Source organism: Leptonotus elevatus, chromosome 11 (genome assembly GCF_054856555.1).
Source record: "Leptonotus elevatus isolate MCC_2025b chromosome 11, RoL_Lele_1.0, whole genome shotgun sequence".
NCBI classification, from domain to species: domain Eukaryota; kingdom Metazoa; phylum Chordata; class Actinopteri; order Syngnathiformes; family Syngnathidae; genus Leptonotus; species Leptonotus elevatus.
In genome coordinates this window covers 21,684,113-21,705,486 of record NC_141249.1, presented here as the reverse complement: position 1 = coordinate 21,705,486, position 21,374 = coordinate 21,684,113, and the positions used below count along the sequence as shown (strand labels likewise).

The window sequence follows — 21,374 nt, the reverse complement described above, 5'->3', positions numbered from 1 at the left end:
GCCAGCATGTAGTATCTCAAATGTTTGCTTGCACGGCAAAGCAAAAAAAAAAAAAACAAAAAAATCATCCAAAGGATGGCTTGTATCTTAGAAAACTTGTAAATTGAGTCACTCGTATCTCAAGGCACTACGTTAACGCAAGAGCGACAATTGCATCCTCTTTTTTTTCTTTTCGGCTGCATGCAACTCCGAAGGAAGTCGATTATATCACCGGATTAACAAACTCTAATCTCGTTTGAGGGAATTACGTGAGTCAACAGGTTGTTTAGTTTCAGCGGTTACACTGACAACGCGTGCGCATGTTTGTTACACAATAACGCTATTTCGAGACCTGAAAAAAAAAAAATATCATTTATTGTGATAAACTGCACTGCCCAGATGTCGATATGAGCAAAGCCCGTAGGCGAAGGAAAGCCGAGCGATTAATAACGGCGACTGAATAATTGATTGGGCGACAAGGGTGCGATGACGAGCGTACCATGTAACGTGGGCACAGTTATGAAATGAGGAGAGAGATTATGGTAAATAGGTTAGTGGAGCAACACAGAGCTTTCGCGCACACCCCTCCCACTCGGGACGCTCATGCGCTCTGGGGAGACTCGCTGCAACCGTTCCACTTTATACCTCAATTGAACAGCATTCCCTTTCCCGGTACACAACTTCCACTTGTTGTTCCTCTCCAAAGCACGTCGGCTCGTGTTTACTTTCCGTAAAGCCGATAAGACATTGGCAAATAAACACGGGACGGTCCCCTTTCTTGTTTTACAGGCACAATGATGGGAAATGTGCCGTCTTGATTGTTTGTTGCTTGTTTTCTATTCTCCATCCAGCCGTGTAAACTTCCACTTCCTCCCGTTTCGGCGGCTCATGTTTCCTTCCCTGATCCTCATCTGCCACGTCGCCGGGATTATATTGTGTCCCTCGGCGCGTCGACAAAAGCAGCCATGCATCCATCCGGTATTCGCTGCCTGTCATGTCACTCACCGCGTGACCCTGAGTCTTACGTAACCGTGGCGATGCCCAAATTAGAGCATGGGGACGAGGCAAATCGGGAAGATTAAGGACTTTTAAACCAGTGGCGAGAGGCAGGGGTGTTTTAATATTTAAAAGATAAGCAAAGAAATCTTGTTATTTTAAGTTTGTCAGGATACGAGCCGCGTTTGGACGATTGTCTGCTTTCACTTTTACGAGCAAAATTTGAGGTACGAGAGCTTCATTTCATAACAAGCAGCAGTTTGGCAGATTATAAACAGTTCTTTTAAAAAGAGGCTACAAGCAACAACTTTGCTATTGCTAGCTTGATGCTAACACGCAATGTAAAACACCATAGACAGGCTCACAAATAGCATTGCTAGTCACAGTGTTATAATCTTTTAAGAAACAAATATTTGATGATAAACAACAGGTTGTTTTCCTAAGTAACATGCTGGTCCGCTCTGTATTTTGAGCAGATTGGGTTGATTTCAGCACATTGGGTTGGCAATGAAAGGAATGCGTGGGTTTTCTCCGGGTACCTCCCACATTCCAAAAACATGCATGGCAGGTGAATTGGACACTCCAAATTGTCCATAGGTGTGATTGTGAGTATGGTTGTTTGTCTCTGTGTGCCCTGCGATTGGCTGGCAACCAGTTCAGGGTGTACCCCGCCTACTGCCCGAAGCCAGCTGGGATAGGCTCCAGCAACCCCGCGACCCTTGTGTGGACAAGCGGTACAGAAAATGGATGGATGGATGGATGAAAGGAATAACTTGGGTGCCATTTTGGACAGTTTTGTGTACCGATTACTGATCTTAAAATACGTTTAATAAAACATTCTTAGAAAAAGTCGGCAGTCGCTTGATGGCTCAGTGTGTAAAACTACTAACTTAGGACACAGGCACCGGGGTCAGGACGGATTGTCCTACGACAGAAAATGGGTGGGATTCCATCAAACAGCGACCTTCTGTGGCGACCTCTGACAGGGGGAATTTGGTTCTTCTTACAAAATGTTGGTAATTAAATTATTATTTTTAACCACAGCTATCTTGATAACCTGGCAAAGCATTTCTTGGTACCTTGAATTTATCAGTACTGGTAGTTTGTACCCCTAGTGGGACACATTTCTTGACCCAACGCGCTGGGTTAAATCCTCAAGTTAGCGAGTTTGGGTTTCTGTCGCGTAATATTACAGAGTCGCTTAAAGTAGGTGTGAAACTCTTCTTTATTTGCATCTGAATTACTGCATTATGCTGCCTCCCAGTGGCCAAGCCGGGCACATCAAAAAGGGCCACAATGAATTAATCATGATGCAAAAAATTTTTATTATTCAAATTCTGTTTAATTACGTCACTATGTTATAAAGTACAATATTGTAGAGTGTTATTTTCCCTTTTAAAAAACTCATAACAGAGCGGAGGCTGGAACAGATTAATGGTATGTCCGTTCATTCCATTACGGTAACATGATTTGAGATACAAGTGATTTGAACCATTTTTATTATTATTACAAAATGATCTGTCTATCTATCTACTTAAGTACAAAATGTGAGTACTTTTCCCACCTCGGGCGAATATGCCCAAATCAGAGCATGGAAAACAAGGCAAGTCAGGCAGAAAAAGAGCCTCTGCGCTATGTTCAAGGCCTCCACTTTTCACACACATTTTCGATCATACACGGTGTTCTCCCGCGTTGCTCACTGCACATTCGAGCGGGCGAAAACCGGTCCATGTAAATCCTGCTACAGCGAGCGGATTATTTCGGGACCCAAGCACCCATAATCCTCTCTTCTCTCCCTCATCCTGCTGAAAGCTCTTTCCCCTTCTCCTCTTTCAGATGCCCGCTAAACTCCCCGCTCTCTCTCTTTTTTATTCGGACCTTTCCATATCCTGTAATCTGGTTTGTCCCTGAGCTTCACCTGCCTAAAGGGTTCACGTCAATAGGTCAGTGTGTTACAGCCGCTGGGAGTTTCCTCCTGTTGGTTGTCATCGCAGTCGTGTACACGCGCACACAAACACACACCACGATTGTAAACATTGTTTTTGAATGTCATTCTCCTGAATAATAATCCTGCAATGGATCACCGGCGGTGAGGTTCGTGCAGCAGGGTGGTGTCGGCAAATCGAAAAGCAATGCGCTCTTCCACCAGGTTTATCAGGCGATGGTCATAGAAAGCAACAATAGCACACAAAAATATATACCATACCACTTTATTTATATTATACCCTCAAGGGTGCAATTACTGTCCCCTTAAACAATCTACAACTACTAGGGTCCTCTTTTAAACCCTACAAAGGGTGCCGTCTAGGTCAGGGATGGGCAACAATATATACAACGCTTGCCCTACCTCGCCTGATCAGTTTTATGTTGTAATAGCACTGTTCACCACAAGATGGCAGACATCACTTGGTAGCACTTCCATCTGTTTATCTCCAGTACAGAAGAATGTAGAGAAGATGCTGATTTTGTGGCTTTTGAGTTATTCAAGTTAATTTAGGAACACGTTCAACAAAATACAGTTAACCGAAAAAAAAAAAAAAACTTATGATGGAAACAAGTTCAGTATCACAATCACATGCTGTATTGCATCCTGGGAATTTAAGATAATTGCTTCAAGTGGTAACACATGATTGAATTTAGTTAATTCAAAGTGAATATATTAAGTTTAAATAATTATGAGTTGGTTTTTTTCAAGTTTCAAATTTAAAAATTAAACTCCATCAATTCATTAAATTTTATGCAAATAAATAATGGTGGAGTTCATTAAACTCAATATTTTCACATTGGATTAATTCAATTCAATCGAGTGTTGCCACTTGAAGCAATTTTAAGTTGATCAACAGTTCTCTGTTTAATCTTAAATTGGTTCAACAATTCTCTTTTTAGAGCGTAGCACTTGTTTGTACCCTTAACATGAAAACAAAAAGGCCCAGATATAATTTCTTTGCCAGTTTGAACCATTTATGTACCTATTCTAACCATAAACATGACTTATTTGTACCTACGGGTTTAATTATAAACCCTGTAGGGTACATCGCAAAAAAATTGGACAACAAAAATGGTCCCCTGAAGTTCCCCTTTTCCTGACATCCTCGAGATCATTGTTGGGGCCACTGATCAAATTCAATTTACTTGCTGGCCGCATAATGTCTCGGAAAAAGATCGGACTTTGACGGTTTATTGTCACGCACAAACTGCCATCATGTGACCGCCCTCCCTGTGCTACCTTTGTGATAATATTAATATATATATATATATATATATATATATATATATATATTTATATTTATGAAACAACATAATCGCTTTTAATATATATATTAATATATATATATATATATATATATATATATTAATATATATATATATATATATATTAATATATATATATATATATATATATTAATATATATTAATATATATATATATATATATATATTAATATATATTAATATATATATATATATATATATATATATATATATATATATTTATATTTATGAAACAACATAATCGCTTTTAATATATATATTAATATATATATATATATATATATATATATATTAATATATATATATATATATATATATATTAAAAGCGATCTGTTGCTACGTCACGAGACACGTATACATTGGCCAGGGTTGTCAAGGTATAGCTGTCTTTTGTGTCCCATGTTCCTCATCTGCTCTCTCCTGCTATTAGGCCCCGTCACCTGATTTTGCCTCTCGTCGTCTCCCCCCCCACCCCCCCCCCCCCCCCTCCCTCCCTCCTCTCCCATCCAGAGGACACATACAGGCAAGGTGATTGTAAATGTGACACATCCTCCGCACTAAAGCAACCAACATGCCCTTCAGCTCACTGGTAACCTCGCGTCCTCCCTCGGCAGCTGTTGCTACCAGAGATAAATGAAAGTATGGCCGTCCACACGATGCCGTGCTGTTTATTTTTGCCATATTTAAATGACCGAGCGTCCAATTAAAGTTGACATTTACCGCCCCCCTCCCACGTGGCTATCTGTCCTGCTTATCAAAACAGTCTCGTTCCCTCGCCGGCGCGGTGACAAGGCCCCCTGATGCAAGGATAGAGGAATGAACATTAATCTACTCTGGGACTCAAAGGAGATTACAGCTGAGATTATGCTTGCGAGATAAAAATAAATAAATAAATAAAAGCGCCTTAGAGGAATATTAAATAAGAGTGGATGGAGACATGCCGCATCGTGTGACTCGCATTTATCTCAGCAGGCTAGTCTTACTCATATGATGGCTTTTCCTGCCATTTTTTCCCACGGCCAATAACATCATCCAATTGACAAACTTGTGGTCAGATGATTGCAAAGCCCGAGAGGTGATTACCTTGCGTTATAGATTATACATCCCATCTGCTGTTTTCCCCCCTTCATTGTTAATTAAGCCTGTCCTCGTGTCTCTCACGCATGCTGTCACAACAGTGTCTTCATTCCTTTCGCCGAGTTTATGAAACAATGGACTACAGAAAGAAACGGGGATTGGTCATGTTCAGTAATAGCAGCGCATAATAGGGCATCAATGAGGATTAGTGAGAGGTTGAGGTAGGGAAGCAGCGAGGCAAAGCAGAAGTGCTCGAAAAAAACAAGAAAAAAAACAAGGTACTGGAAGAAAAATAAATAAATAATAAAAAAAGTCAAAATCTGAGATTCAAAGTAATAACCAAAACTACAGAAGGAAATGAAACATGAAAAAATATCAGACAAAAGAGATCGTTTATGAAGGAAATGAGGCGAAAAATGGTAGACATCTCGCGTCTTTTTTTTTTGCTGCGATTCTTGTGTGTATGAACTCCTGCCAATATAATTTATGGGCCATCATGAGCAGGCAGAAGTTATCAAAGTATATTAACGCAGAACAGGAAACTGTCTCGACTATCTGACCAACTTAAATGAAGTTGGAACCGCTTTGGCCTACTTGCACTTGGCCACAGCTTTGAATGATTTTTTTTTTCACATCGACTTCGATTTACTCAGTTCATGCGCTTAAATTTTATCTTTCATTTAGATTTGTTTTTAACAAAGACTGAAACTTGGGAGTTGTCATTTTTTTCTGCACTTGGGTTAATTTATTATAAATGAATCCTAAATTTGGGGTAAATTGTATTTTATTTGGTCATTTGAGTCTTTTGCAGAGTGACCGTTTTGCTTTTTTTTTTTTTCCAGAACTAAACAAAAGGGCTTTCTTTAAAATGATCCGTCATTGGTTTATTAGAGACTGGCTGGTTGTCACGTCCACCTCCCAGTGCAGAATATGTGAGATCGAGCCCGGGCTCCGGCCTTCCAGGGTGGAGTTTGCATGTTCTCCCCGTGCCTTGGTCGGTTTCCTCGAACATTCCGAAAAACATGCATGGTAGGTTAATTGAAGTGTCTAAATTGTCCCTAGGTGAGAATGTGAGTGTGTATTGTTGTTCGTATTCATTTCAACAAATTTAGTAACAGTACTAAGATGTATTGGGTTAAGAGCTCAGTATAATTAAGTAAGTCAATGCATTTACTATTTGTTTCATATTGGTAATCATTTCATGTTATTAAGATTGACTAAATAGGCAATGGCTATGACCTAATTACAATAACAAGATCTTATTACGTTACCATAAGAAACTTTATAATTACATTTAGTCAGAGTTACTTAATATTTTCCTACTTGTAATCTTTAGTTGCATCGCGTAAATGTTACTTAATTCTGGTGAGTGCGAGAATTTTTTAAAGTAAATCTTACAAGTTGTTTTTTAGTGATAGTTGGATGTTAAACAAGAACGTCAACTATTGGATGTTGACCGACTAAAACTATGGCTGAAAAACACTTATCTGAAACCCTAACCAAGACTTGAATCCCTAATCCAGGCTTGACATTTTTATTTGAAACCCTAACCCATTTCTTCAAACCCAACTTTGAGACCTTAGCCCGAAAGCGAAAAAGTAATTATAAAAACCTAATTTACTGGTAACATCCTAAACTTCCTCAAAAGCCAACCGGTCTTGAAACCTTAACCCAGGTTTGAAACTTTACTTAGCGAAACGGTCATTTGAAATGCTAATCCTTGTTTGAAATCCTAACTTAGTTTTGGAACCCGGATCCTGTTCTGAAACTCTCATTTATAACCCTAACCTGTCAAGAAGAATTTTAATCAGAAACTTTTATCGGAAAAATGTTCATCCTTGTTCGAAAATCTAACTTGAGACACCAAACCTAACTTGAAACCCTTAACCGTGACTCCCACCGTGCCGCCCATAGCCAGTCCAGAAACTCCGACTTCATCTCAAATCTTTTTCTTTGAAACCCAGACTCTTGTTAGACCCTTTTTGTTAGTCACAAAAACCATCATTTGACCCTAATTTGAAATCCCCACGCTATCTTGAAACCCTAATCCCTATCTTGAAATCTTTTTTTCAAACATTTCCCAGGACAGGTTGTCCAAGTCAATTGTCAAGGATACAAATAAGAATACTATACATTCGTTCATACATAAAGACACCACAAAAACAAAGTTCTTCTTTTATAGAGACGCATGCAGGCATATACTTGGAAAGAGGCACTGTGCGAAACACAAGCAAGCGGACGGCCAAGTGGACGTCCCGACAATCTCAACGATGATACTGAAAGCAGATCTGCTCTTTGCAGCTCTTGCTTCCATGACAACAGCCGTGCAGGGCCCCCTGACCCTGTGCCTCCGCTGCTATGAATCATCAGGCCGGAGCGTGCGGGAACGCCCACAAATGTACAGTACTCATATGTGCATCCAAACACATGTATAGACACCAGCGGAGGATATAACAAATAATACTTGGATGTTGTCAGTTTGCACTTAAGGCTTACTTGATTTTCTATTTTTCTCACGACTTTTTATTTTTGCCGCCTTCATTTGAAACTAATCTGTAATTTCGACTCTATTCTTTGTCAAAAATAAGTTTGCTACTCTTTTTTTTTTTTTTTTTTTCCAACCGCCACAGATGATGACATCTTGTAAAAAGATCTAAATGAACCATCACATAATTCTGGGCGGCAATACGGTAGCTCCGATTGCACTACGAGTAAACAAACCCTTCCATGTCATTTGACCAACGCAGAGTGTTTGCGAAAGCAGGCTAAAGGATGAGTTTAGCCTTCTTCTCTACTTCCCTAGTTTAAATATGATGAAAAGAAGATGCTACGTGAGGTAGAGCGCTTGAAACGCCGGCCATAATGTACATTTCAACCGCTAAGTTGATTACAAATAAACATTGAAACGTTAGCTAGCAGTTAGCTAGCAAGCTAGCCATTATGTTTTAATAAATTACTCTGAGAAAATGGTTTACAATCCTGATGGTAGAAGTTTCCGTCCCAGTCTGTCGCTTTAAAAGCGGCTACTAGGGAGTGAAAGCGCGATCTTCCTTGTACAACTATTTACATCATCCACTCGACTTATCCTCCTTCCCCACATATTGCGCTGGATTAAATTGTATTTTTGCGGATTTTCTTTTGTTCTTCTTCATTTGGTTTACAGACATAGCGAGAGTTAGAGTCAAGCGTGTTTGCGATCTTGATTGATTTAGACCAGGGGTGCTCAAGTTCGGTCCTCGAGAGCCCCTATCCAGCCTGTTTTCCGTGTTTCTCTCCACTAACACACCTGATTCACGATCAGGATCGTTATCAGGCTTCTGCAAAGCTTGCCGATTAGCTGAGCATTAGATTCAGCTATGCTGCAGGAGGGAAACATGGAAAACAGGCTGGATAGGGGCTCTCGAGGACCGAACTTGAGCACCCCTGATTTAGACCTTCAGCACATAAACCAGGGAGCATTAATCACGATGACTCATCAAATTCGGAGAAGAGAGATATTGGCCATCCGTGGCGTTATTTCAGAGAATTTTTTGTTTTCAGCTTCAGTAATGATTTGTGGTGAACATCTTCTGACATTCAAAAATTCGCCATCTGAAAAATAAAGGCAGCCATCTTGACTTGACTGTCATTTTGGTTGATTTTTTTTTTTGCTTTGTCTTGGGATCAAAAATTCAAGTTAAAATGGGCAGTCAAGCCAAACATTTTCTTTACAAATGTTCTATGCACCCTAATAAGTCTAAACACGGAATTCTGATTAATATTGCAATTGTAAAGCGCGACCTGGGGCGGCCATTTTGCCTTGTCATGACAGTGGCGACTGAAAATGACATCACACAGCCAACACGCAAATACAGTAATTAATTTGGTTTCATACAATACAATGCTATTTTCCTTTGCTAAAGAAAAGAAACATGACAGAACTTTGTGGTGTTTTTTGGGCATTTCAATTCATTTCAATGTGGACAATCATTTAATATACAAGCAAATTGATTTTTTCCCTACTTTCAGTTAAGTAAAGGAGTCAAATAATTTTTTTAAATGTTGTTTTATTATTATTATTATTTTAGCACTTTTGCAATGCACACAGCCTGTTTACTGCAGTGGATTGAGGAAAAGAAGTGTACGCTTGTTAAGGTGAAAGGCGCCTTTCGAGCGGATGGCATGCAGATTATGACCTGTCCTGAAGGCTCAGGCAAAACCACACCTGGAGCCCATACATAATAAACATACACAACATTGAGGGCACAATAACAAAATGCTATCCATATGATCCGGATGATTAAGTGTGTGCTAATCGTCATTTTAAAGCCCCACCTCTTGTTTTTAAATCCTAATCCTTGCTTGAAACTCAAATTGGGAGCCTGAACTTGTTTAGCATTAGCTCAACTCTTCTGCTAACAAAACGTGTTCCCATAGCTTTGCTAGCATTATGAACTGACTAACAAAGTTAGCTAAACTAGCCAACGATAACAACAACTCATAAAAGCTAATTCAGTTTAAGTACTTTGTGCATTTTCCCTTCCCACTAATTGATAAAAGCAAAAATGTTCAGTGCCACTCCAAGCCTAAGTGGTACTCTGACATAATTGTATTATTTTTGCCATTATTTGGACTTGGTAATATTACGTCTCTTATGTCGGGAGGCATGTGCACTGCTTTTGTGCTTCTGAGCATCTGCGTCTTGCCTTTATTAGACTCATGCGCTTTTGAGGAATTGTTTTGACCGGAGCCCACAACTTGGCAGAGGAAACACGACGCTTGATCTTGACAAGTGTGACCGCACGTCGGCTCTTTACGTAATGGAGAAGTAAATGAAAACAGGCTGCCACGAGGTGGAATGTCAGGATTCTATTTAAGTGGGCTTTCAGCGATTACGGCTCGCCGTTTAGTTGCGCAGCTCACCAAAATAAGCACAGACAAACACAACATTAGTGATGACAAGTGTGTCTATCAGCACAAAGTGCTGTGGTGCTTCCCTATTACAGTATTGGGGGCTTTTCAAGATCTACACTCACAGAAATATATAAGCCTAATTTAAGATTTATGTAATTTTTTACTTGACAAATTCCCATTTCCTTTTGTTTAAAAAAAAAAGAAGAAGAAGATACTTTTAACACAAACCTACCAAATAAATGTTATATGATACATATTCATTATTCCAATGAGGCCTATTTATTTAAAATGCATAATCCTCAGGTTTATGTATTTAATATTAATAAAGTATGCTTACTCTAAATTAATAATGAGAGTATTTATTTATTTATATTATTTATAAGTATATTGTTTGAATTGCATAATAATCAGGATACATATACACAATAAATAGCATATTGCTGCCATGTGAAAAAAAACGCTTATGCCCATTTTTTAAATAAAAAAACAAACAAAAAAATTTATGTTTTTGGGAGGAAACTGAATGCAGACATCCCAAAAACAAAAAGTAATGAAAACACACAAACCTGAGGATTATGTATTTCAAATATAGGACTTTATTAGACAAATTAATATGTATCATATAAGGTGTATTTGGTAGGTTTGTGTTAAAATTATCTAAACATAAATAATAATAAGTAAATAGGAATTTGTTATGTAAAAGAAATTATATCTGCAATCCAATTTCACAACTGCAGGGATTGTGCCGGATTTTAATCCAGAAGCTTTCATACTTTAAAAGAAAATCATACCCAATACCAACAGGCCACGTTATACCCTGGAAGAAAATTATGGTATGGAAAAAAGGTTTCCGGTACAAACAGGAACTCTCTTGAATTTAAACATGGACAAACATAACATTGAGGAGCTCACAGTTCTGATCCAGATTAAGTCTCAAATCAACAAATGAACCAGATTTTTATGATCATTGCATTGAAAAAAAAAAAAAGGGATTTTTCAAATTCAATCATTTGATTAACTTTTGTTTTTCAACTCCACGTCACAGCAAGGGAGCGGCGGCAGCTGTTTTCCGATCCGCGTGTCTGGAGAAAATGACTTCAAGTTGAAAAAATTCCAACGTGTGGTTAATCCTGGTTACTCTCCATAAATGATGCATCCTTCCTGCCTCCTGCAGCCGTGGAAATTTACAAGCAGATGAAAAACCACCATTTCTGAATCATTTCATCAAAAATATAGCAGCCGCATTTATTACCCACGCAGTTGATTTGTCAAATAAATTGGATTACAGGCAGCATTGTTTATGTGCTTTCATTATTTCTGCTTTCCCGCACACTTCTATTCAGACAGATGCCTCTGGGCAATATTTACTATAGCGACGTTACAGGAAATGAGATCTTTACGACAACTCTTTGTTCCAACCCCCCCCCCCCCCCTCATCTAGTTTACCTGACTTGTTAATGTCGTACCCAAGCAGTGGAAGAAAAACAACTGCAGACTACAGGCCGACTTTTGTACTGGACAAAAGCGCTATTATTATGATTAGTATTGGGTTTGATAAAGGCACTATTCATAGAGCCTTAACATTCTTGGGGAATTATGTTTGCTGTTTTCTCTATTAATGCAATGCCAATGAGAAAATTGAGTTGCACAAAAGTACAAAGTGTAACTGTGCTTATCCGTTATTATATCAGCGGTCATCATGAAATACTTTGAGACACATGACATCGACCAGCCCTTCAACGTGTCACCAGATGGGTTCAGAAAAGCGGGGGGGATATTTGAAGTATTTTTCTGTTTTAGTGATCATCTAAAAAGGACATTACAAGGGTCTTCTGCTTTTTCTTTGTTATTTGGGACACAAGTAGGACCAAAAAAAAAAAAAAAAAGAAGAAAAAGGGCAATGACATGTTCAATTCCCTCACTGTCCATTCTTCATCCTAGCTCTGCCATAACACCAATTTTTTGGGAATCGAGTTTTTATAGCAGTCATAGTTTGCCCATGGAAGAGATTTGATAGCAGCCACGGTTTGACCCTGGAAAAGTATTTATTCCCCCCGTTTATATTACATGTGTAAAACCGTTTTGGTATTTGAACTAATCATGTTAAATTGTGGCGATTTCATGGAATTTAATACATTTTAAATGCATTAATTCAGCCACTGTGGAGAATGCTAATTGACAGAAAATGATGTGCATAATGTTCAGAAGCTAATGAAGACAATCCAATTCGTGGACATGAATTCTTACTGCGTTTTAATGTCTTACAACAATGTTCCGTACAGATGCGTCCTGGCTCGTCCACCAGAACAGGGCGTCCCAAAATTCACAATACTTTTTTTTTTTTTTTTTATATATAAATTGATTTGGGTTCAGGTATGATTCAATTTATCATTTGATTGATTAGGTTTTGTAATTTTTGGAAGCCCTGGCCCATGGCTTGCCAATTGACAAGTTTTGCCATAACACCGCTTCCACGTGTACTTGCCAAGGTTCTCAAAACTAATCATCAACACTGAACTCCTATAGCAGGCATTTGTGTAAAGCCAGGGAATGTCTGCACTGGAACCACGGTTATAATAGTTTTGTATTTTGTATTTTATCATGTTGTAGTTTTTTCAAATTTGGTATATTTTAAAGCAGGTTTCTCAATTTTTGTTAATTTTATTTATAACGATCAAACATGACTTTAATTAAACAGATCCATTTATTTCTGTTCTGCAGAAAGAACAACTGAAGACTTATGAAGAACTGGACTTGTGACGACTAAAAACTTTTGCAGGGGGGGGTGGAGTTTGCGCAAAATGGTGCAGCAAGCGTGTCGGCATGAGGAAAAAGAACACAAACAAGACTGCTGTTACATTGTGATTCTTCCCCATCTTGTGAGGGCAACTTGTGATCGGTTGCGCAAGCAGCAGCTAAACCAATTGGATGGATTATAGACGCCCACACAAATAGACAAAGTGCGAGTGCTTTTAGGTTCCTCTTATCAGTTGTAGCATTGTACTCGCTGTCCCTCAAGTCTGGACACAGGCGGTCACATTTTCATCATTTCATTTAATTTTTTGAGTATTAAACTTAGTGTTACCTTGAAATTTGTGATCATTTATACGTAGGGTCAATTGAACCCATGGCGACTTCAGGAACGGCTCTCGCTATGGCAGCAGAATAATTTTTTTTAAAAAATCTCATCCGAGGGTTGAAGAGAGCGACACGCACATACACACCAACAGACATACAAAAGCACACGCTGTCATGAGGACACGTAACTGCTAATCCATTGTCATGGAGACCCATGGAGTCATCATACGGTGCGATAGGCTGCTGTCATGGTTAAGGGTAAACAATAAACATCCCTCCATTTTTCCAGCTGCAGTGTATTTGGACAGAAGTTCTGGACATGATGTGATGCTGCCGTCTTTATTCCATTACCAAATCAATGCAAAGAGTGAGCCGCGATAACAAACTACAATAAAGCCATAAATGACATAACTAAAATCATATTTCATCTTGAAAATGCTATTATACTAATACTATACCTAGCAAATGTAATAACAAAAAATATAGTGGAATTACAAAGTACAATAATAGTACGGTACTATATCTATAGTTAGGTAGCATAGATAGCTAAAATTCTCTAGTGATCTCTTGATTAGAGAAACTAGGAAGCTAAGATAGCTATGATAGCTATTGATGAGTTATTAACATTGTTTTTTTTAGTTTTAATTTATATTTTAGCCGTTTTGGATTTAGTTATAGCAGTATGGCTCAATGAATAGAATTGTATTCATATCTGTGTTACTTTCATGAGAGAAAGGGCAACGGGTTTGTACATTTGCTATCTTTAATGGGAGGGCCGGTCTCTGCCGGTCGGAAGAAGGGAGTCACAGGTTTATTATTATTGGTTTTTTTTTAATCTGATTTATACCCATGGGAACAGATTCTCTTGTATTTACTGAGTTGTAACCAAATGTACTGTGGGCTGATGGGTGGAGACTTTTCACCCACTTTTTAATAAATAATGATGTGCCGGAGTGGACGACACAACCTGATAGACCGTCTTCAGTGTCGTCAGCTTTTGTCACCAGAAGCTTCTGATAATTATAATACCTTTGCAAAGGGACTTCTTCACCAGGATCTCACCATTCAGTTAATTGAACACGCAAAGAGTACAATACTTAATATTGTCTACTCTAACACTATCTAGCTATGATACCTAGCTAGCTAAGAACGCTTGCTAGCTAAGATAGCTAGATAGCTACAATAGCGAAATAGATGGCTAAATATAAATAAAAAAATAGAATATATCGATTGTACAAGGCGTGTAAACAAAGTGAGTTGAGTGTTTAGTTTCTGTCAGAAGGTAAAATGATCATTCCAACGTCATCCCTTTTAAGGTAACAATGCTTTTCAATCCTTGCAATTGTGTAGAACTGTAGAATATAGAAGCATGATGAATGGAGGTGTGAATAGGATGACAGTGACACTTGAAAATGGAGATGTGCGGCTCCAAAAAATACATACCGTAAGGTCAGCAAGTACAGAAAGATGAGCATAAAAACACATTTATACACATCTGCATAATCGAATGCGGTATAACGCATGAGCTGGAGGAAAAAAAATACAAAGATTCAGTTCGGCTCCTTCTCGTAGCTATTGTACTTCTCACATGTCAGTAACCAAAACATTTTTTTATTTGTATTATTTTGTTTATATTTTCTGATGCAGTTTATGGATGTCATGCACCACAACTGTAGAAAGTTAGAAACTGACCAATGGTTGTAAACGTTTGGTTTGGCTCTCGTGACTGATGCTGAACTTTGACGTCAAGACTCATGCCGAGTCAATTCAGCCTCCCAAATACAATTTACATTTTTGTGTAGTGTTTTCTTGTATTGTTCTTAAGAGAAAAATAGCGCTTTTAACGCACTAAAAACATAGTCTACTAATAATACAATGTAGGTTTTTGTCACGTTTTGCTTCAGTTCAATGAACATTGTGCCGCTCCTCCTGGTGTGCGCGTTTTGACCACCTAGGGGCAGTATAAGGCGGACATACGGATATAAATCACAGTTGCAGTATGTAATGTTAGTTGTTCTTTGTAGAAGATAAAGAATGCATGACCGCTTCGATTTTAACGGATATTGAATAGCTGTCCATTGTAGGGACCACTACAGCATTGACATAAAGCATATATATATATATATATATATATATATATATATATATCCTTACATTCAATTGTTCTCTCGGAAATTGTTTTCTCGCATTTAAACAGACAGTGAGTACGGGTCACCGTCTCAATTTCTCGCCTCGTCTTTAATGGGCCAACTGCGCGGTATCGGCCAACCATCTCGAGCCGCTCCGCATTGGTCTAATCCGTCCCTCGTATGGTGTTACAGCACAACGCTACCACCGGAGCTAATCAGCAAAGCCGGGCCTGACACACTGACACACATTTACAAACCACAACACACGCTTCGGCAACAAGCCTTGCAGTGTGTGACTTTCTATGTGCTTGCGTGCGGATTTGCATCTCTTGAGCACAATTCCATTGGTATGAGCTAGCGGCGGGCGGTCGGAAAACAAACTTCACTACGACTCACGTTGCAACATAATCAATAAAAAAAAAAAGGCAAATTACAGTCCCTTTTAAAAGTACTGGAATGGTAACGGTAATCACCGGACATTTGCAGACACACATTCTCATTTTGAGAATTTAGAGCGTTCAATGAGCATGTTTTGGGAATACGGGAGGAAGCTGAAGTACCCAAAACATGTCAATTCCACACAGGAGTTGCCTCAGCCAAGATTTGAACCCAAAATCTGTCGATTGTGAGGTGGACCTGCTAAACAATGCTTCATGTTGCTGCCAATAATGTAATTATAATGAACATAATTAAGAAAGAGCCATGTACAAAATGATTCATTGGCTTTCTCAAAACAGGCCTAGCCAATATTTGCGATTAATTAGAAGGCCATTCCTTTAGTTTAAAACAATGTGGGCAGTCTCACACTCTAAGATCATGAAAATAAATATATATATATTTTTTAAATACATAAATTAATTAATTAATTAATGTCGCTTGTCCTCATGAGAAACGTGGTCTTCCTTCCGGCATAACGTTACCGACTTTGTCCATATGTTGCTTTAACACCCTTGTGTCATTCATAGTAAACAATACTCATTCAACTGGTAAATATTCACTTTAGGTAAACCAGACCAAGTATGTGTCAAAAATACTGCTCTCCTTTCCCACATGTGAGGGCATGACAGAACGTAAGTATACTGTGAAACGTATAAAAAATATTGCTTTGGTGCCATCTGGTGGTATGGTAATTCCAAGCAACTATGTTAAACTGAATGAGGAGCTTTATTTTGTCAGGCTATAGTTTTGTCTGACTAAAAAAAAAAATCGTGTGGCATCTACAGGCAATTACAAACATTTTTCTCTCGATGTAACAAACTCATAAAAGATTCAGATCAATTTGACAAGCTTTTTGGATTTCTAATGACAATATCCTGCTCCCTCCATGCTACATTTTTTGAGTCATAATTTTGTTATGTGCTTTTATTTTGGCGCACGTCCGGCAGTCCAGGAAGTGCCATCCACTAGAGGTGTGAGGTGTCTTTACACCTAACAGAAAGACGCAAACAAACAAAAAAAAAGGAAAAAAGTCCGTGATTCAACGTGTTGCTGACTCAAACGCCGATTTACGTTGTTACTGTCTAAGCACCTAGCTGGGATGGGGACAAGGTATTTGTATTGTTTTATTGTGATTCTTTCATGACGTGAATTACTTGTGAAAACGATTTTTTTTGTAGTCTATGTCATTTTCAATTGAAGTTAAGCTAATAATTGCTTCTCATTAGTGGTTGTTTAATGCTATTAGCCGTCTGTTTTAGCTAGCTTTTTCACATGTACGACTGAAAGTTGTGCTGAAGGTATATTTGACAATTGTAAGGACTGTCACTTATGTTTATTATTTGTTTGTTTACGGTATAGCTCTTATGGCGAGTCGACAAATGGAACCAGAAAGGAACAAAAACTTTTAAGGAACACCAGTACGCTTCACCATCGTCTGGCTGGGTTTGCTACACTAGAAGGTAAGAATAACTCACCGATTTTCACTAGTCACGGCATGGTTCAGTCATGGTGTGAACGATGAGCCACAATTAGTGGTGAATCAGGGGCTGCTACTACTATGATCAAAACTGAACTCCTACAGCAGGCATTTGCAAACAGCCAGGGAACGTTGATCCTACATACAAACCCTGTCAGAAAAGTTCCAGGACTGACATCACAAAACCTAAAATTTCAAACCAAGTCAGCCCCTTCGATGTGGGCCAGACGATCACCCAGCACATCTACAAAGAGATCCTGCAGCATACAATGCCCTGAGCATCTGACACTTCCTGGCCAAGAAGAACAGTGCCTTCGTTGCAATTTCGTGACACCAGTCCACCAGTTTTCTGACACACCTTATATATGTGATTGCCGCCGCAAAAAAAGTCATGTCACTCGGGTCCTCGCACTTTCATGCTCGCGCATTAATAAATATGGTAAAGGACATATGGCGCAAACATCTTTTTGTGATCATACAGCAATATCATATAGCGCGTAATAGAAAGAGGAAACAGCACAGCACAGACATGGCGGACTCGACGAGTCTTGTCACGTCGCGTCAATTTACAGCACTTTTACATCCCGGCTTAGCGCATCTGAAATACATTAACCTTTGAACTGCGTTACCGTGGCAACAACTACTTTTTCCCACCTAAGTGCTCGGCAGGACAATGGCGGCGAGGTAATGACCTCCTCACACAACACACACCTTTGTGCGCAGAGTGAACACAAAAAGAGGAGGACATTTAGCGGGGAACGAGATTGAGGCATTGAGGACGGGACAAAAGGCCTCGCTGATGAAATTGTGTTCTGCTTCACTGCCCCAATAAACTCTGACTTCAACAAGTGGAACGGCCTTTTGCAACATTTTTAATATGACCAATTCCGAGTAACGAGCAACCTCTAGCACCCTCGTTACAACTGTCAGTAGGTCCTGTAACCTTACCCATTGGGGAGTCTTATCCCGTTCTACACCAAATATTTGAATCATTTTGTACTTTACTCTTTGAAGCTTTAATATTAGGGCAGTGCTTCTCAGTTATTTTTTGTGACGCCACCCCCAAGAAGAAAATTGTTTAGAAAACTGTGAATAGGGCTGTAAAAAAAAAAACCAATAAATTAATCGACAAGTAATCGATTATCAAATTAATCGACAACTATTTGAATAATCGAGTCATTGTTTGGAGCCATCTTTTAAATAAAAATTGTCCAAATCCTCTGATTTTAGCATATCAATAGCAATTGTTCGCTAAATATCTTCTGCGCCAGATGCTATAGGAAAATGGTTTCAGCCTCCAGCATAATTACACTAATCAGGAAAAATTATTCTGTTTTCAACACCTTTCCCGCTAGCACGTCAGATGGTCTGCACGGTGCTCTAATTTATACATTTATAAATCTGCAGATAAATGCGGGAACACTTTCCAGGGGCTGCAGGACGAAACGCATTCAAGATGTACCCGAGTCGACCTTCCATATCAGGGACGTGCAAACAGCTGACAGATGTTTTTAGCAAACGTAATGTTCCGCGGCACGGAGGCGAGCGAATAAGACGCGGTTGTCTGTCGGGTGCTTCGGTGGGGATGTTAGATAAGACGCCTTTTTCATATGACATCTGATAGCTGTCGAGCCTGAAAAAGCAAACGCCTCGAGCCGTCCATGTTAGGGAGAGGTGAGGATGAGGTGTGGGTGTTTTTGGGAAAAAGGGTTCCGTAAGGCCAGAAAGAGGAGGGTACACTTTCAGAAATGAGGGGAGGGGCGCATTTCTCAGGAGTACAGCAACTTTAATGGAGGCAAATTATTTTCTTGCATTGCATTCAACTGCTCCTAATCAGTCAAACTCTGGTGGAGTTTAAACATCTACGGATTTGGGCTGGGCAATCTATTGAAATATATTTGTGATTTCCAATGCCGGTCTTATTTTAAGGTATCGGGTCCTCGCGGGGGATGCTTATACAAGCCAACAATACTGACGATATAAAAAAAAAAAAAAACACAAACTAAATCTGACATTAACTCATTCACTGCCATTGACGTCAAAAATTCATTTGAACTATTTCTATTAGTTTTACATTTTTTCCCACTTTTGTAAACTTATTTTTTTAAATAATAATAAAAAATTTTTTTTTTTAAAGATTATTAAAAATTAGGGGCATCAGGCGATTAAAATTAATAGCATAATTCAATAGTTAACTCACAATTAATCAAAATTTTTAGATCTGTTCTAAATGTACAATATTTTTTTTCTAGGTTTTCATACTGCCATTGACGTCTATAGACGTCAAAAATTCATTTGAACGATTTCTGTTAGTTTAACATGTTTTTTCCACTTTTGTTAACATGAGTATGAAAACCTCAAAAAAATATTGTACATTTAGAACGGATATAAAATTTGTGATTAATCGTGAGTTAACTAGTGAAGTCATGCGATTTAATGAAAAATTTTAATCGCCTTACGCCCTCATTTCTAATCATTTTTCTTCTTTAAAAAAAAAATATTTTTTTTAATTTTAATTTTTAATAATCTTTTCTTTTTAAAAAAGAAAAAAGAAAATATAAAAAATTAGGGGCGTTACATTATATTCATCCCATGACTTCACTAGTTAACTCACGATTAATCACAAATTTTATATCTGTTCTAAATGTACAATAAGAAAAATCTAGGTTTTCATACTGTTGTTAACAAAAGTGGAAAAAACATGTTAAACTAAGAGAAATAGTTCAAATGAGTCAATGGCAGTGAATGAGTTAAGTAAATCCTCCTCGGCTGAATACTCCAACTGGTATAAATCTGGGGAAAAAAAAAAGTGGTATCGAACATCACTAATACTCCACATTATAATAAATAAATAAATAAAAGATGAATGTGCATATGCAAGTTCCTGCCTTGTAAAAGCACCTTTTGTTACCCATGTGCAGTCTCACATTTTGAAAACCATTTCAGATTTGGCTTGAAAAAGATTGTGCAGTTACGCAATTGCGTTTTCACTCCCCAGTTAGGGGTTAGGTACGGGAGGCAGCCAGGTGTCCCGACACTTGAGCCCGTATAGCGTACCTGTTATGTCACTGTTTACCAGCGTGCAGCTGTACGTCCTTATCATTTGCCAATTAGGCCTAAACATCGACGTTAACGCCCCGCTGATGATTCCAATTACACCTCCACAGGCACAACAAGCTGCTCGCTGTAATCAAGCACTGCGATTGGAACGCACGCGGGGGGCTGGGCTGACGTTTTCTTCCTCGGGTTCGGTCACAACACAGGCAGAGCAATGTGATAGAATCCAGCTTTAAGGTTCGAGCAGCGACAGCCAGTTGAAATGACTGTCATTTGCAAAATTAATACACTTTAAAAAAAAAGCTAACGGAATACACAGTCATTGATTCAAATAGTCCAGAACCTTTAATGCTTCACAAAAGCAAAAAGACGGAGGTTACATCATTTTGCCCAAACTCTATTGTGAATGTCTTGGGATGCAATAAATAGAATTGAAGGTACAAATATGCACTTATTTTGTATACAAAGACACAGAAACCTGCAACATTGTTGATCTTTTTATTTTGTTCGTAAAATTTCATATTCACAAAGCCAATGTTTTTTTTGTTTGTTTTTAAAGATTATTCCATGTTTCAAGGCATTTGGCTGTTAAATTGAGCCTTTTAAATTAATTTGTAAACAAGAGGGAGGTTAAAGATTGTGGACATATACTCCCATTTGTTTAATTGAAATCAGGCAATGATTTTATATTTATTTACTTAAGTACTCAAAAGCTCTGCTTCTGCCATTTTCTCAAGATGTTTTAGTTTCATAAAAATTCATGAATTCACTCACCTTATGTTTTGTTCAGGCGAAAGAGGTCCGCAATCAGGCTCGGGAAGCTGGATGGGTTGATGAGTTGATAATGTACGAGCGAGATTGATCTTTCCATCTTGAAAATTAACATAAAATGTTAACAATGTGTTGAATTTCAAAATGATGCTATGAAAAACCTCATTTGCATTGCGGAGAGGTCTGTTTCCATGCTCTCCCAGTCAT

The 21,374-nt window shown here is 38.5% G+C and overlaps 1 long non-coding RNA gene across 2 annotated transcripts in view; it reads left to right on the top strand.

Annotated features, from left to right (window-relative positions):
• Nucleotides 1–16,839: 16,839 nt before the first annotated feature.
• The window catches only part of LOC147166453 (uncharacterized), a 42,646-nt gene continuing 38,111 nt past the window's right edge, over nucleotides 16,840–21,374 (top strand). For both annotated transcript variants that reach the window (XR_015096455.1, XR_015096454.1), the window contains exons 1-2: nucleotides 16,840–16,972; nucleotides 17,222–17,322. This is a non-coding gene — a long non-coding RNA (uncharacterized LOC147166453). The remainder of the gene's footprint in view (nucleotides 16,973–17,221; nucleotides 17,323–21,374) is intronic.